Here is a 19,517-nt window from a genome sequence, read left to right as displayed (position 1 = left end):
CTACAAAAAAAAAAAAAAAAAAAAACGAAAGTGGTACAAATTTCTTACTACGTCCGGTTTCAATAATGATTTGTGTAGATCGAGATGGGGACATATAGCCTCGTTGTTGACGTCTTCATTAATCCTCCCACTCATACTCATACTCATGTATTGTGTAGAGCAAAATCAGTAAAAGCTGTCAATGAACTTTTTTTTTTTTTTTTTTTTTTTTTACAATCGATTCAGCGTTCCAAGAATGGGTCTATATCCTCCGTTAACCGTCAATTCCAACCGGAAGTAGTTTAAATTAGTCATTTCCAATTTTAACGTCGCCATAGAACAAAAACAGCAACAGAGAGAATAAGAGCGGTTTTCGTAAGAAAGAAAAAAAAAAGCGTCTCAAGATAACATATCGTTACTATTCATAACACACTGTCAAAAATGAAGTGGTTGAAATTACTTAGATACACCCTGACTTGATTTTAAATTTAGCACTCCTTTCAGCAGCGAAACTATATGAGACGTGGACCTACTTATTAATGTGGAATCCGAACCACATGGTCTCCCGCCGGGAATCGAACCCCAGTCTCCCAAGTAAAAGGCTAAACCTATGGCCACAGTGGATCCGACTTTCACCGATTTCTTTTTAATCTGACGCACTCTGATGATATCGGTGAAATAAACAAATCCATTGAGAGAAGGTACGTTGGTCAGACTGGAGTCGACATGGTTCTGGCGACTACGGCCGACTTCTACCGACCACCGATCGGAAACATTATTATTATTATTATTATTATTATTATTATTATTATTATTATTATTATTATTATTATTATTATTATTATTATTATTATTATTTTGTCGTTAGACTACGCCAGACTAGCGGGTGGTTTACAACTCATCGCAAGTATTGAGGCTCCCATTTACATGTCACAGCAAGCCGTTCTTATGCTTAGTATACATTTTCGAAAATTACTTTGCTTCTCTATGCGTCCTCAGATCTTCTGTAAGATGCGCCAAAAAGTATCCTGTTCTATTCTAAAGTACTGAAAAAAAACTTCTGTGGTTGCTCCACCAACTTTGGAAATATCGTGTGTAACTCGCCATATGTCTCTCTTTCTTGAAAATTTGTATGTACATATTCACTCCTATCTCCCTTTAAAAGTAATATCTTTAACACAGAATTTTCTAATAGGAACAATTCCTCGTCCATATTGTATTCCACAGGAAGACAGAACTGACAACGGATCGGTTGCAGTGTGACCAGGCAGTCGGCAGACGCGGTCGGCCCACCAGTGGGCCGTAATCGCCAGAGTGAAAAATTGGATGCACTGTGACCGTAGGCTTAGGCGTTTTGAGTTTCAATGTTTATCGATACAAAACAAAAACGTTAACGGATAGCAAGATGTGGGCTTCTGCATATGATTCAGCGTATCAAGACAACGTAACATGACAATCCACCAGACTCAACCGAAACCGGAAGTGGTTCAAATCTATTATTGCTTCCGGTTTCAATATTGGTTTCAGCGTTTTTCAGCATAGAATAGAATTGGTAACATATAGTTAGTAGATTCTTTTGTAAGCGATTCATAGTCTCCAGCAAGATATCATGACTATCCACAGCACTCTACCAAAAGTGAAAGTGGTTTGAATTTACCATTACTTCCGGTTTCACTACTGATTTCCGTAGAGCAAAAACGATAAGTGATATCAAGATTCGATTGTTTGCAATTGTTTCAGCGTCTTAAGAATATGTTTCATCATATGTGTTGAAGCTCAATTCAAACCAAAAGTGGTTAAAAATTAGACATTTCCGATTTCAAATTTGTTCATCACATAAAAAAAGATGGTAACGGGTAACAAGAAACATTTACTTTTCTTGCAAACGACTCAGTGTTTCAAAACAACGTAGCATGGTTGTGTACAACACTGTTCCTAAACTGCAAGTGGTTCAAATTTACTATTACTTCCGGTTTCAGAGCTGATTTCCATATAACAAAATCGGTAAAAGATATCAAGAAGCAGTTTTCTGCAAACATTTTTTTTTGTTCCAAAAATAGGTTCTATCTCAGCCCTTAGCCCTCTATTGAAAAATCGGAAGTGGTTGCAACCAGTACTTATAGATGCACTACTTCAAGACGGAGTATTGAATTCACATAGGTTGGAAGTTTTAATTTCATACTGTGAAGTAATACTCACTTGCTTGTTTTGTTTTCATTTACTATAATTACGATGTTCACAATTCATTACCGGATCTTCATTTTTTTTTTCTTCTTCGCAAGGTACTTAATATAAAAGTATATGTTACATTAGCTAGGATGGTTAGGTTGATTATAGCTTACAAGGGACATCACCCAATTGTCCGGCTCCGATTTCAATGAAATTTCTATTGCTGATAGAGAACATGTATTCATTACCTGTGATGACAGAAATTTTTGCCATGGTGCATGTTTTCTATTTTTTAATAATTTTTAAAGGTTGTGATGTGGTTAATAGAGATTACTGCAGAAGTCCCTTACTACCCTTTGTAAACGAAGTGTTAATGAAAGAACAACCATGTAGATACGTATAGGGCCTAGGAAGAAGTCCTATGGTACGTATGACCTTGACGGCAGCCATCTTGAAATCCGCCATTTTGAATTAAGGTCAAGTTTTTAAAATGGGAATAGGGTAATATGATACATAATTTCGGGCTAGAATTTAATCAGGAAGACAATGGTGAAGTCAGTTTTAAGATGCGACCCTTTGGTGAAAAGTTACAGGCATATTAATTGTTTATACTTACTATGTGCGTAAGTCCCTTACCTCTGCTTCTAACCCGCGTATTAATGATAATAAGTGGATAATTTTTTTGGTAATACATATTATACCTAGAGGAAAGTGATACGATAAGGGTATCATTGACAGCAGCCATCTTGAAATCCGCCATTTTGAATTAAAGTGAAGTTTTGAAAACTGAAAACCATAGCATGTGGCACCAAATTTTATTAGTAAATTTTCCCAAAAAGCCAACGGTATGATTATTTTTGTTCTATAGTTAACCAGTATGAATTTATGACTCTTCTAATGTGCACGAAACGTCCATTATTCGATCTTTCAAATTGGCAACACTCCTCATTTTCATCGCATGTTTTAAGATTCCAACTGGCACTTTGCAATTGTTTCCATGGCTCATGTTTTCTCAATTTATTACATTTTTTAAGAGTTGCGATTTGTCAGTTTATGAATAGTGTTGGGATAAGCATCTAGCAATCTTTCTGAATTTTGAAGACTTGCCATGTAATTATTAATTTCCCAGGCAATGTAATTATTTATTTACTATAGCTGCCCTTCAAAAACTCCTTTACTGACATGAATCATCGCAAAACGAAAGAACTCCAACTTTGCATTCAGGTAATACCGGAGACGTAGCTTGTAAAGAACAGTAGATGAGACGAGAAATATGTTGAAAATTCACTTCAAAAAAGGAAACGAAATATGATTGTTGTGTAAATCAATGGTCTTTTGTTTTGTTTTATATTTATTTGTTTATTGTATAATTATTTATTTATTTATTTTCAATGGCAATATTTTAGCTAGTCAGACAAAAAAATCATTCGTTTTCTAACGATTATTGTCGATTGTTCATGTTTGTAAGATTTATAATCAGTATTGATCGGGAACTCGATTAAGTTACACCTCTTTATAAACAAGTTACCTGTTTTCATATTTTGTTCATGGTACAAACAGTGTGTTGGGAACAGTCATATTATGTCTCTTTGATATTTTCTATCATTGCTGCTGTTCCTTTAAAGTTGTAAAGTATTTATTTAAAAAAAATACTGTTTGTCGTTTGCGCAACATGTAGGCTACATTTCATGATAATTTTGAGTTCGTGTTACACCAATTTCTTATAATTTTATTTATATTTCTTTACATCATATAGGTCCATAGATTCCTCATGTACTCTGGGTTAAAATAAATAATTACACTGCCTGGGAAATTAATAATTACATGGGAAGTCTTCAAAATTCAGAAAGATTGCTGGATGCTTATCCCAACACTATTCATGAACTGACAAATCGCAACTCTTAAAAAATGTAATAAATTTAGAAAACATGAGCCATGGAAACAATTGCAAAGTGCCAATTGGAATCTTAAAACATGCGATGAAAATGAGGAGTGTTGCCAATTTGAAAGATCGAATAATGGACGTTTCGTGCACATTAGAAGAGTCATAAATTCATACTGGTTAACTATAGAACAAAAATAATCATACCATTGGATTTTTGGGAAAATTTACTATTAAAATTTGGTGCCACATGCTATGGTTTTCAGTTTTCAAAACTTCACTTTAATTCAAAATGGCGGATTTCAAGATGGCTGCGGTCAATGATACCCTTATCGTATCACTTCCCTCTAGGTATAATATGTATTACCAAAAAAATTATCCACTTATTATCATTAATACGCGGGTTAGAAGCAGAGGTAAGGGACTTACGCACATAGTAAGTATAAACAATTAATATGCCTGTAACTTTTCACCAAAGGGTCGCATCTTAAAACTGACTTCACCATTGTCTTCCTGATTAAATTCTAGCCCGAAATTATGTATCATATTACCCTATTCCCATTTTAAAAACTTGACCTTAATTCAAAATGGCGGATTTCAAGATGGCTGCCGTCAAGGTCATACGTACCATAGGGCTTCTTCCTAGGCCCTATACGTATCTACATGGTTGTTCTTTCATTAACACTCCGTTTACAAAGGGTAGTAAGGGACTTCTGCAGTAATCTCTATTAACCACATCACAACCTTTAAAAATTATTAAAAAATAGAAAACATGCACCATGGCAAAAATTTCTGTCATCACAGGTAATGAATACATGTCCTCTATCAGCAACAAAAATTTCATTAAAATCGGAACCGGACAATTGGGTGATGTCCCTTGTTAGCATCCCTTTTAGCACCTATCCTACATGTGAAGTGGGACCTACAGTTTAAGCTAGGGATGGGCAAAACCGTTTTTTTATATAAAAAACGGAAACTGATTTCCAGGAAAACCGAACCCCCCCAAAAAAAAACGGTTGATTTTCTCCAAAACTGGTTCGGTTCTCACGGAAAATGGTTTCTGTAGAAATTGTTTGAGGAAATATATAAAACTATTTCTGTGGAAACGGAGAACAACGAAGCATTATTCTGGTCACAAATAAAACCATAAAAAAAAAAAAAAACTGAAACAGCTTTCGGAGAAAACCGGAATCGGCTATGAAGAAAACTGAACCTGTTTTGGAGAAAACCGATAACCGTTTTCGGTGAAAACCGCTTTAGGCGAATTTTATTTTGAAAATTAAAAAGAAAAAGGTTTCGTTTTTCTAAAAAACGGAAACCGAAAAACGGGTTTTTGTGCGCACCACTTCTTTAAGCTGGAATCTGAATCACCGTAATAAGTTCAAATTTCTAAGCGCTCACATCAGGATTAGAACCAGGAACTGTGGATACCAAATGCGCGAGGGATAGTCAGTAGATCAACGCGGAGGGCTCATTACGTTTGTATGTCAGTAAGAAACACAACTACTTCTGAGATTCTACTGTGTCTAATTCAAATATATTCTACGTCTGTACATTTTATTTTCATGTGAGCTCCCTCATTACTATGTGATTGGAGTAAACGTCTCTGGTGTAAAGGGTTCGGGTTCGATTTCCGATGGGTCTCATGTGGTTCGGAATACAAGCTAAGCTATAGGTCCACGTCTCATATTGTTTCGGTGCTGGGGGGGACGTTTAACTAGACTGTAACAATCCTAACTACCTATAAAACTACATGAACTGACACAAAATAACGGATACTTCCGGTTAACGTGAAGAGCAGAAATTTGGCATGATTATAGCTTTCCGTGACTAGAACACAGGAAAATTGCCAAAAGTGAATATGTTTAACTTTTTAAAGGATATAAGGGGGGGATGAAGAAATTCTCATGTTATTTAAATGGTCGTTTTCTTGGGATACATAATCTTATGTTTTAGATAGTTAAAACAAGAAATGAAACTTAAAATTCGGCAGAATTGTGGGTTTAAGAGGTGCGAGGCCGTAGGCCGACGGTCATGGGGGAAGCTTTCAGCTTGCCAAAGGCTATTCAAATTTTATAAAACTATCTAAAGAGCCGAATTAGATTACAGTTTAGCATCGCTTGCAACACCGAGGCTATATAGGACGTGGGTATACAGCTTTACTCGTTACCGGAACCGCATGATCTGCTGTCGGGAATCGAACTCGGGTCTCCCGCGTCGAAAGCTCGTACTCTAACCATATAGCCAGTATAACCACGAAGGACCTCTTTGTAAAAATTCAATATCACAGTGTGTTTGATCTGTTTGATGACTTTCTAAAAAATGTATTACAAAGTAAGCTTCAAACTTTAAAAAAAAAATGTATCCGAAGATACACCTTGTACCACTTCAATTTTCATGCCGGTAGGGTACGTAGGTGAAAGCAGTGTTGTATAGCATTTTATATTGGGAAGCAGTTGTGTCAGCGAGAAATGATCTACCAGCGTTGTGTCTGTATATAACTATTTTTTCCCTTTATTCTTTATGCCAGAAGTCATATTTAAATTAGGAGCCAATGTTGTTACAGAAGCTACTTTCATTTTTGAAAGGCATATACACATAAAGAAAAAAAGTTTAATTCTACACGGAAACGTTAGGGTGGGTTAAGAACTGTGAAAGACAATGGGGTTAAAACTTCTGGTTTGAGTATTTTGCAAGCTAAAGATAAAACATTAGCTAAAGGTAGAAAGGAAACCTTGATGGAGTTAAATTGAACAATTTCTCATTATTAATGTTTGCTTAAAAAAAAAAAAAAAAACTATTGCTTTCTTCTGCTTAAGATTGCAAGTAATACAATGATTCTCTGCTAGGAATATTGTGTCATTTTTAGTGTGATATAAACAGCAATACATAAACTATGCTAATTAACAATTTATTATTTCAAAAGTACATTGCATACATAAATAATAATAATAATAATAATAATAATAATAATAATAATAATAATAATAATAATAATAATAATAATAATAATAATAATAATAATAATAATAATAATAATAATACTTTCAAGCATAATAAATAGACTGTTAATAATTATTGCCAACGAACGCCACAGTTCTTCCTCGTCTAAAATGCATACATACATCCATACATGTTTATTGTCCTGGAGAGCACATGCTACTTTCGTTATTGAACAATATCCCATTTTGTTCAGGCGGACCGTACTGGCTCTGTGGTTTTGCCCTTCATCTCTGCCGCGTGGAGTCCCCTGCTTCGATCCCAGCTCCTACCAAATGGGCTTTGTGGTACAGAAACAACGTGTGCTTGAACTTTCTCAGTGTTTTCCCGTTTCCTTCCCCATTCGTCATTCCATATCTTATCAGCACCTTCTCCCTTAGCCTTGGTGCATAATTATGGGCCATTAAACTAAAAAAAAAGTGAGCATTCTAAAACAGCTACCTCCTCCTCCTCCTATTATTATTATTATTATTATTATTATTATTATTATTATTATTATTATTATTATTGAGTTTCATACTTTGCTCCTGGGCTTAGTTATGTAAAATTGATCTTCCTGTCAGTTTATTACATTAAAAAAAATGAATCAGGTAATTTAAAAAAAAAATGACATACGAAATACATGGCAAATACGAGGCGTGTTCGGAAAGTAACCTCCGATGGATCACTGTGAGTGAAGTAATGGGAGCAGCGTTACCACGTTTGTACAGACGTGTGCAGTAGGTGAGCCTGCATCCAACCGTGGTAGAGTGAAGGTTGTCTGGTCACTAGTTCCACTTTTGTAGCGTTTCAAACCGTGTGCTAGAATAGCAAATCCTCAAGTGCGAGGTGCGAGCTATTATTACGCCAAAACTATATGCGGCAGCAGCAATTCATCAGGAACTTTGTGCCATCTATGGACCAAGTGTGATGAGTGAAGGAGTTGTTCGTGAACGGGTTCGTTCACTTAAAGAGAGAGGAGTGGCAGGCCATCAGAAAACTGATGAAGTTATTCAGAAAATTGATGGCAAAGTTCGTGAAAATCGAAGTTTCATAATATCTTCATGCATATGAAGAAGTAGCTTAGATCTGAGCGCTTTAGTAAGATGCGATCACAGATGAAGAGCTTAAAAGATGCGATCACAGGCTGGCTGGAGGCGCAGGCGGATTTTTTTTATGCTGGTGGAAGTCCAAAGCTCTTACAGAGATGATAAGTGCTTGAATGTTTATGAAAACTATGTTGAAAAATATAACACAGAAGTAGATTTCAGATGTATATTATTCATATTTACTTTGGTGTTTTTTTTTTTTTTTTTTTTAACAAATCGGAGGTTACATTCTGAACGGCCTCCGTATAAGGTATCGTGAGTCTTACTTGGGGTTAGGATTGAAATTACACATTCCAACACCAGGTAGATCTACAGCTTAACGTGGAATCTGAATCACATGGAATTCAATCTGGAAGCACAACCAATATTGAGCTCCAAATGCACATCTAATAACCATAATAACCACAAGGAAGGTTTTGATTAGTTAGATATTGATTTATATTTATTTACTTATTTATTTTTATTTATTTTTAGTTAAGTAGAAAGAGACAGTATGATTTATTTTATAGAGTTGGAGTCTACGGTCAGTAGATTTTGTCCTCCTGCCTCTTTGGCATGTGGTTCTTTATACAAAATAGTTACAAGAAATGGTAAGGGATAAGTTAAGATATATTCTTTATTAGCAACTCGAGTGGAAGAAACTATAAAGATTGTTGTGAAATCATCATCATTTATTTTTTTCAACATACTACATTTATTTTAGTTTTTTACTGACATGTAGTGCTACAATAACTCTAAGACTGTATAATTATATAGTGCAAAGAGAGAAAAGGTGAAATATGTGCGAAAAAAGACATATAACTAATCATCAGTGGAATATAATCAAAGTTGTGGAGTAGGCGCAGTATGTGGCCAGTGATATTGGGAAGAAGTGGAAGATGATAAATTAGATAAAGTGCTAACACGTCACAAACATAAATGTGTTAATCATACAAATACAGGGTTATATCTTCTGTCCCGGGGCGACTCAGGACTAATGAACACAGGAGGAAGCCCTTATTAATGGTGAGGATCTCTGTGCGATAATGTAAAAAGATGGGGAATGTGATCCGCAATGAAACAAATGTGGTAGATGTCTCGTTCGTCCGGTTTCAGGTGTGTGTTTCTTTATATAGAGAGATATAAATGTATTTAATGGTGAAAGTATGTACCGGTAGGTAGAGTGGATGAGAGCATCGGAGTGAAGAATGTCTGAAAAGAACGGATGACATGTGTGTATGCGAGAGTTGATACATCTAATACGGATTTCTGCAAGATGTTCAGTAATTTTCGGAAAGGAGATGCATTCATAGGTGAGTCATGTGGGATATGGTAGCTTAAGACGATAAACTAGACGAATAACGCGTCTGTCCAGTATACAGAGCTTCTCGTAATAAGAAGCAGAAGCACTACACCAGGCAGTATGTTCATAAGTGAGGATGGGGCGGAGGAACGCCTTATAGGTGTGAAGCAAGAAATCCGCTTTTAAGCCCTAAGTTGTTCCAGTGAGTCGGTGTAAAAGATTCATTCAATTTTTAGCCTTATCTGTTAGCCTCTTCAGGTGGGCGTTCCAGGTGAACTTAGAATCGAAGAGCACGTCTAGGTAGGTGACAGTTGGTGTAGGACGTATAGGATATCTATATATAGTGACTCGGAAAAGAGTTGGGTTCCTGTGAACTCTGGAACATCTTTTAGGTGGTAAGAACACTACTGCTTGTGTTTTTTCTTCGTTGATTGTTAGATGTCATTTCTTGCACTGGGCGATGAAATTATTCAGTGTGATTTGAAGAGCAGTATTAAGTTGATATATACTTTCGCCAAGAACGAGGGAAATCCGTATCATCTGGATATTGAAAAGTGAATACATTGTGCGGAGTTGGAGGTATGTTGGAAGCATAAAGTATATATAGTAGGGGTCTAAGTGCTGATGCCTGAGGAACTCCATTAAACAGGCCAAGAGAAGCGCATTACCAACAGTGACGTAAGCAATACGATGTGTAAGAAAGGAGTGAATGAGCTTCAAATAGTACATGGGAAGGTTGAGTGACTGAAGTTTTTGAATTAGTCTCTAATGCCAAACGTTACCAAAAGTCTTTTCTAAATCCATGAATATAAGACATTATGGGAATGCTTTGTTGTACTGGTTTGTGATGATAGTGTTAAGGTGAAACAATTAGTAGTTTATTGAAAAAACGTAGTCTGAAGCCTGCTTGATGAATAGGTAGTATGTTACCTGCTTCCAGATATGAATGAAGCCGACACACGAGATTTTTTTTCTAGTAGCTTACTGAACAATGAGGTAAGTTGGATTGGTCTATAAGAGCTGACAGAGTGTATAGGCTTATTTGGTATATGAAACATGCAAATTTTCGATACTTTCCATTCCAGTGGATAGAAACCAGTTTGTAGGATGACATTATAGATTGCTACAAGGAGAACCAGCAGTGATTGTGGAGCTTCTTGGTTATAACAGCAAGAGACGTTATCAATTCCCGGTGCCGTATTCTTTTACGCATTAGTGCGGTTTGAACTTCAGCAGTAGTAATAGGTGCTGTAAGATTATGTTCCGGATCATTGGAATGCTTTGTGGAAGGCTGCAGAGCAGGAATGTTAGATATATTTATCCTTTCTGAACATGCGGAAGCGAGATGGAGTAAATACTGACTGCAACTGAGTAGCAAAGGCTTTTGTTTTATCTTGATCCGAAAAGAGAGGTGTGCCATAGTCAACAAGAGGGTAGGTAGTTTTGGTGTTCTTTCCAGCAAGTTGATTGAAACGCTTCCAATATCGAGAAGGATGTGCTTCCTCAGATAAGTTATTACATGTTTTAATCCAATTCCTACTTTTATATGCATCCAGATAGTTCTTAACTGTCCGTTGCCATTGCCGGTGGTGCTGAAGAGATTCACGGTTTCCGGTTCGATAATAGTCGCGAAGATGTTGTCGAGCTTTCTATGCAAGTGTGAGGTAGGTTGGAGGCAATTTCGGTTTACGGGAATGTACTTGGTCTATTGGAATGTGATGTCGAGAACTGCGTTGTATTTCAGTAGTGATAGTATTGAGACAAGAAGCGAGGTCAATGTCATTGGTTGGTGGTGTTACACTACGAAGAGTATCCTCTATTTCTTGTCGCAATTCAGGCCAATGAGTCTTATCATATCTCAGAACAGAGCGAGTCGCAAGTACAGGACGAATTGGAAATCAATGTGTTCATTTTGGTTTCAGTGGATGGTGGTCACTACCAATAGAGTCGAGCACCTGAAGCTGGTACTTATTGATGAGATTCAGAGATGTAATGACAACATGTGTTGTAGTTTGACTTATAGGTTTGTTGTGCTTAGGAAGAACATGAATATAGATCTTAAGATGGTCAAATATATACTGTTGAAATTTATCTTTTTCTCGAGCACTCCGACTATGGATATTGGATATCTGCCATTATAATGATATTGGAAAAGATACATCATTCGCTATGATATTCTAACTGTAAATGTTGGCATGGCCAAATATATATTGTGCTGAAATTTATGGTTATTGAAGTATGGGAAGTATATGGAACAAAGTACGTACTCCAGGATATTATCGAAAGCTTGTGGAGTATATGTTTTGATTTGATATTTTGGAGAATGTCCTATGGCGACTCCACCTTGGCCACAAGCTATGTTGTGATAATCATGACATAGTAGTAGATATCCCGGAATGCGTGCAAATATATTCGGTTTCAATACAGTTTCATTGAGTGCAAACACATTGATATGTTCATCGAATAACAGAGCTTCTAATGGGCGTCTGTGTTGAAAAATGATCGAATATTAATAAAGAGAAAACTAATCTCAATAACGGAAGGTATATATATATATATATATATATATATATATATATATATATATATATATATGAGTTTAGACTGCAGTTTCCCAACAGGAATGAACATAATTGTTGGAAAAGGTGGCATGAAGATGTATGTGAAAAATTGATTTTGCGGCAGAAATGATGTGTTGGGTAATATGGGCTCCCTGAATGGAAATATGTTTTGAATTACTAAACTGGTGAAGCGGAGAAAATCTTCTACTTTGAGTAGAGGTAATAAGAACTGATTAGGTTGAACTGTAGTGTCTGTCGTTTTCAATGGTACAGTTAATTCCGGACGTCCAGGTGTTTGTGCTGCTGGTTTATATTTGCAACAGTAGCTGTACGTAGGACGAAGTCCATTACCACATGTGTTGCATTTAGGTGGCCCTTGGAGATTAGGACAAGTTTTGGTTTCATGGAGCCCCGGGCAATAGCCATTTCGGTTGATTAGGACAGTTGACTGTAGTGTGGTTGTTGTACATCTGACACTTTTCACAGCGAATGGTAATGGTCCGTTAGTCTTTTTCGGTTCAACACGATGTGTTCGCTTATAGATAGGTGCACTAAATCGAAGAAGGTAATCAATTGTGCCCTGTCGTTGTGATAGAACGCGGACTAGATATGTCGGACCGTTATTATTTCTAATGCAAATGCATTTGTCAACTGAGATTCCTTCTTGTTTAAGTTCCTCCTGAATTTCCGCATCTGTTAGTTCGGGTGAAACACCTTTGATTACAACCAATAGAAAAGGTGGTTTTCGAGGTGGCGGAGGCTGCTTCTGTCGCTTTTTTCGTTAGTTTCGACAGTTTAGCATTCTTACCAAAAATTTCGTAAGAAGTTTTATTGCATGCAGTTATTCCAAAATTTGGATCTTTCGATTTAAGTATGTAGCCATTTCCGGTTTTCACTATTTATTTTATTTATTTATTTATTTAGTCTTATTTTGCATGGCGAAGTTAAGGCAAATCATGCCTTGTCTCCCACTTGACCATGCAATGATCATGATCATGTAATACAATAATAATACTCATAATATATGTATAAAATATATAAAACACTCCCAATCACACACATACACACACATACACACATGCATCACATAACCTGCACACATGGATTATAACAAATAACTACATAATATAGTCACATTCATTTAGTGAACAAAAAAGAACAAATAAAAATCAGCATTTATTCAGATATTAGTAAGCCTGGATAGGAGGATCTGCTCAACCGACTTCTTAAATAGATTGATTGTCTGAGATTGCCTTGTGTTGGGAGATGGGAGATCATTCCACGCACGGACAGTGGAGGCAAAGAACGCATTTGAGTAGAATTTGACGAATGTAGGGGAAGAGAAAGGAGTTTATTTACACCTGATCTTGTATTGTGTTCGTGGTGAGCATTTAGTGGTTGCAAGCGTTGAAATAAGTAGGAAGGTTGTTGAAAGCGCAAAGTCTTAAAGAGAAGTGTGAGTCGATGCAAATAACGTCTATCGGCAAGTTTCAAAAGGCCCAGCTATCTGTAGTATGGAGTTAAATGATTTGATCGTTTGAGATTATAAGCAAACCGTATACAGGCATTTTGGATACGTTGCAAACGATACGCTAATTCTTCATTTAAGTCTGATAGAGCTGCATCACAGTATTCAAGGTGAGGAAATATTAGAGATTTTGCAAGTAGTAACTTTGCTTCAGTGGGTAGAATTTTCTTTAGTCTAATGAGTGAATGCAAAAGACCAGAACACTTTCTTACATACAGCGTTAATGTGAGGTTTCCACTCATACCCCGGGATTTGTAACAGTTCCAGAAAATGGAATAATTCTTCAATTTATCTGTACTGTTGGTATATTCGAACGGTGCATTTGTATGAGTCGTTTAGAGGAGACGCAAATTCACTTCAATTTAAGTGGATTTATGGTTAACCCATTTTCTTTTGACCACAAGTAAATGCGATGCAAGTCGTCATTCATTTGTTGAATTGAATTGTTCAAGTTTTCGGGTAGACCTGAGATATAGATTTGAAAATCGTCAGCGTATAGGTGATACTTGCAGTATTGTAAGACAGAAGGAAGGTCGTTAATGTTGAGCTAGCCCTATTTGAGCTAGAGTGTCCTGTACCCGAGGAACATACTTCATTATTTGGAGAAATATCATTTTTGGATTGGTGTATTTAGCGTCGTTGTCAGTGAGAAGGAAGTGAGAAAAACCCAGACGGATATAGAGAAGGGAGTGATAAAGAAGTTCGATATTAGCTTGTGTTGAAATGAGATTTGGAGACACCGTAGTAGGGTTAGGTTGTGGATCGACCTCAATATCAATTGAAGCTATAGGCGAATTGGACCATATACGTTTCGCAGACTGTGTAGACTCGTTAGATGGGTGCCGATCTTCAGATGTACACTGTAAAGGGTCTCCCCATGAGAAATGCCATGTGCGAGTGGACAGTCCTCGGAATGCCAGTTGTGTTAGAGAAGTGCTTGAATTAGCATGAAGAGTTTGTTGTAAACCAGTATGTCAACCGAGACTCGATTGTCCAAGTGAGTTGCCAAAGGCTGCCATTGAAATGCAGTAGCGTAAATGAAGCCCAAATGAAGGTGAAAATTAAATAAAGCACGATGAATTAGGCTCAAAACGCAAGTTTGCCCTCCGAAAGTGAAAACTTCGGTCAACCCTGTTGTGCGTGTGCTGTGTTTGCAAATGTGTATGCTACACTTGGTCCTGGCTAGCACATTAACATACACGAGAGAGTTTAGGCTCCTTGGTTCAGTATGTATATTTATTTATTTATTGTTATAAGTGGTAATAACTTCCCTTACTGTACAATATAGTGTTATTTTGAAACTTGACAGGCTATAATCTTTCTCTGCTATTTTTTCTTTGTTTATTTCAACCATAATAATTATTTTTTTAAGCAAATATGTGAAAATAATAACAACATAAGCGTATATGAGAAGTTTATTTCCAAAACCTGCTATTTCCATTCATTGCGATTTTACAGGAGACCATAAATTCTCTTGCTCTTTTCTCTGGACACAAACTAATAAAATTTCTTGATTTATTTAATGTATGTAACATTGTTTGTTAGTATTGTTATTTTCAAGCATATATCTACTCATTTAAATATTTATTTTTATGTTCAAAATTCAGCATAGCATCTTATGGAAATAAAATTGACCTTTGGCATTTTTTTTGGAAATAAATATAACAATTTTAGAAATTTTGGGAAATAATTATATTGAAAAGCACTACTATTTTCTTTAAAAGAATCGTAACACGTTAGTGTGTTGTTAATAACAAAAAGTAAATGATAGTTAATGTAGAAATATAACGCCTTTCATGTTTGGGTATAATTCTTTTTATATAGCAAATTCAAAATAATTTTCCACTTCAAAACTTTTACATGGCAAAGGCTTTTCTTTCTAAATATAAATTTCAAGCCTCGTTTGGTTTATAGTCTATCTTTTTTAAAGTTACGCTGTGATATATTTCAAAGTTCAAAAAAAAGATCTTCACTTTTTAGTCATTTTTTTTTGAAAGATAACACCGAACAGGAGTGTTGTTTCTACCACAGTGTTATTATCTGCATTTGAGTGATTTAATATCGGATAGATCTTTACATTTAAAACGCTGTTTGCTTCACTGTATGTAGCTCTACCTCTTGTTTCTTTGATAGTCTCATCAGATAGCATTATGTCTCTAGCAGCCTTTTCAACTTTTGCTCTTCCCACTCTGAGAATACACATGAATGATTCCTTTGCATATTTTTAATGTGCCATTACTTGTTGGGTTTCCAAAGTTTGTAGTCCACTGTCTCTTCCTAACATTGACAGTTATTCATCCACTTCTGTTTCTTCGAAATACTGGTTTCACTACCGTGTTCCTTTTGCAAATGCAATCTTTCTTCAACTGTACTAGCAAGGCCCCAAAATTTATCATGGAATGCTTGTTATATCATTTTCTGATATCATATCTATCTTACAAAGATATCCTCACTTATGTAACCTTTGTATTTAGAGTTGTGATTCCTTACCTTATCCTGAGTTCTCTTCCAATTCCCTGGACACCATTTGCGTTTCCTCGGCTTATATTCAACTTCCATAGGTTGCTCAGAAGCTTTTAAATCACCGTTGTCCGACATTCTGGCAACTCTCAAGAGTTTTATAAATTGATTAATTAGTTTTTTTTAAATTGGGTACCTAGCTTGGATACGCTACAAATGTATGGCAACACACCAACAAACCTACTGATTTCGATCTTTGGCGGGCTTCTCTGTGTCAACAAAGAAAACAAATGAACGCAAAATAAATAAAGTGTGGGAAAGCTGTTGTTAGTTTCACTGTTACCAGTTTGTAAATAAATATATTTTAAGTAGAAATCAAATTTGTTAAAATTACTCACCATAAGTAAAACAACATTTCTCTTAAAAACAATTTTAGCATGCTTTGGAAATAGACAATACAGTTGTCGACAAAAATATTATTTTAGTCTGTTTTGGTAATAAACTGGAATTAGTAGGTTTTGGAAGTAAACAGTAAATTGAAATAGATGTTTTTGAAAATAAACATTGATTTTAAAGGCTGTTTTCGTCGGTAAAAAAACATGTTTTGGGATCAAAAAATGTTGAACATTACATTTAGAACCAATGAATAACAAAATGGCGTGCTTAACTCATTTTCGAGAAAAAAAAATGTCGTTTAACAGGTTTTGAAAACAAACTTCTTATATATATTTGTTTCCAACCAAAACAATTTTAAAGTTGTCTGTTCCCATAGGTTAAGAAAAGTGCATTGTAAACAATTGCGTTGTGTTCTTTTTATATCTTTGGCACATAAACTTTGTGATGTGTAGTTGTCATTTATGAACTTATCTTTATATGGATCAAAATGGAATTACAGTTTTCACTCGTTCAATTACCACACATAATTATCAAGTAATTTACAAATAAAATAACCAACTATACAAGGTGCGATAAAAAAAAAATACGGTGAATAATTTTATTAGGAACATAGTAATAAGCTTACATGAATTTGATTTAATCCCATTCAGAGTATTGTCCTTGGATAGCAATGCACTTATCTCAACATTGAATTCATGACTGGAAACATTTCTGGAAGGGCGTACAGTTGCTCTGTCGTGGCCCTTTCAATGACGAAAATGGTGTCAAAACGTTTTTCTTTCAGTACAGATTAATTTTCGGGAAGAACCAGAAGCCGCGTCATGTTATATCTGGAGAGTATGGTGGGTGTGGACAGATTTGAATATTTTTTTTCGGGCAAAAACTTATGTTCGTCAGTCAAAATTCAGGGAACGAATTTCGCACTCACTCTTCTAATTTCCAAATCGGAGTTTAAAATACTTAGTACGAACTTGTACGAGATGTTTAGTTCTTCGGAAAGCTCTAGAATAGTTATTGGCCAGTTTGAGCGAACAATTTTTGCTACTTTTTGCACGTTTTCTTCTGTTTTCGAGGACAATGGATGCCCCAAACGTTGTTCGACTTCTACCGACTCATTTTTGCTTTTAAATCACTCATACTAGTCTTCAGAGTCACAGCATTATCGCCACGCACGAACTTAATCATTTCATAAGTTTCATTGACACTCTTTTTGCAACTTGAAACATAACTTAATGTTAAGAGTCTACAATACAGCGAAATTAAACTACCGCTAAGTTTAGAGTTTTTCTGTAATATCTTAAAAAAAATATATTCGAAAAGTCGCAACGTAGTGAACTAGACAATACGATTTTGCATGTGATACCGTTATCACAACTCGTTTATCTGCTTTCGGTTTGCAACTGTAGATAGATGTAGCATTTTCTGCGGGTTCTGTAGATAGCGGCACACCAAAAATAGATAGGTGAATTGTAGTAAACGTACCACATTCAAAATCGTATTTTCTAGTTCACTACATTCCTGCTTTTCGAATATTTTTTATTTGTTTTGAAGATATTACAGAAAAACTCTAAAATTAGCGATAGTTTAATTTTGCTGCAGTGAAGACCTTTAAACATGTTGTTTGAAATCGTTGATTCATGACAGACACGGTAAACACAATCTCATTCTAGCGGTTCTGGACGCTGACTGACAAGTCAGAACATGTTTCAACTTGATGTTGCCTGTCTCAACGGATCAGGCTATCGAACAATTTATATGAAATGGTTCTAGCGTCAGCAGTTGCTGCTAAAAAAATATTCCTTCACCGTATTTTTGATCTACCTTGTATTACTTCGTGTGTATAGTTCAGAAATAATATTGTATCGTTTAACATTATACAGTATCGTATTTTGTGTGCTCAAATTCAAGTACTGGTATTGTCATTGATCTATATCGATTCACAATAAAACAAGATTAAACCAGTGGTAGAGCGTTCACATCTGCTGCGTGGAATTCTTGGTTTGAGCTCAGCTCGTACACATTCGGTTTTGTGGTAGACAAACACCGTGCACATGGGTTTTCTCACGGTTCCCCCGCTTCATGCAACTTTCTTCATTTCAACATTATAATCTATCTCTTTATCATGTCTTCCTCAGATCGGTGCATAAACGTGGAATCTTAAACTAAAAAAATGATAAAGATAAAACAAAAATATGTGTACACCACATACATGTGGTTTACAAATTTGATGCCATACACGAAACATTTTTTAAAAATTCGTACAATTCACTTCAGTTTATAACATTAAAAAAATACCAGAAGTTGTATTCTTACGTATAATTTGAATATGTTCAAAATTAACTAGAGGTACGTTTACTTTAGTTGGTTAAGACCATAGTTAGATTAAGTCTGAAACATAATTTTTAAAAAAATATTTTCTGGCTCTTTTTTAACCACAAAACGTTGATTCTTTTTACACATATATTAACCAACTTCTTTATCTATAAATCGTGTACGGAGAACTTAAGAAAAAAAAAACAACATTAATTTGATTTACATGAAATATATTCAGTTACCTTCTCTTGTAATGCTATGTCTTCACACAAGAAAAAGAAAATATGAGGCATAATGTAAGCATAAATTTCAGTCTCTTTGAACAGCAATCTAATCATTTTTAGTTTTGAATCCACATTTTGGATACGGAAAGTGATAACTTTGATTACACTACTCAAATTTCGCAAATGTTAGTTCTTAATTTATTGATCAAACTTCCTTGCTTTTTATGTCGAATAATTATAAATTTTACTAACACTAATAACATTCCAACTTTACTATATATATATAAAAAAAAGAAAACTTATTTAGTCATTACGGTGATTTAAAAAAAATGTTAAATTCGACAGTTTACAATGTTGGATTTCCTTCATTTTAGTTGAACTCCTAGTTGCAGATTTTCTTTTTTTTTTTAAAAAAAAAGCTTTCTGAGAATAAAATAACTAAGTCAAAGACACCAAATTAGATTTGAAAGAAATCATCTTAAAATAATGAGATACAAATTGCATATTGATATAATGAGTTTATGGTGAATTAAATTGGTTCCCTTTAAGTTTTAAACAATTTTGTGAAAGAATAATGCAAAACAGAAAGTATGCATAAAAAGATTAATTTTAATCCTTTTTTGAATATAAAAGTT

The 19,517-nt window shown here is 35.2% G+C and overlaps 1 protein-coding gene across 2 annotated transcripts in view; it reads left to right on the top strand.

Moving 5' to 3' along the window:
* LOC145687918 (metabotropic glutamate receptor 8-like) overlaps nucleotides 1-19,517 on the top strand; it is a 1,213,247-nt gene that overhangs the window by 269,738 nt on the left and 923,992 nt on the right. The window lies entirely within an intron of this gene.

The sequence above is a fragment of the Thermobia domestica genome, chromosome 6 (assembly GCF_964235325.1).
Source record: "Thermobia domestica chromosome 6, izTheDome1.hap1.1, whole genome shotgun sequence".
NCBI classification, from domain to species: Eukaryota; Metazoa; Arthropoda; class Insecta; order Zygentoma; family Lepismatidae; genus Thermobia; species Thermobia domestica.
The sequence above is the reverse complement of the archived record's forward strand: the minus strand, read 5'-3'. Positions and strand labels throughout refer to the sequence as shown.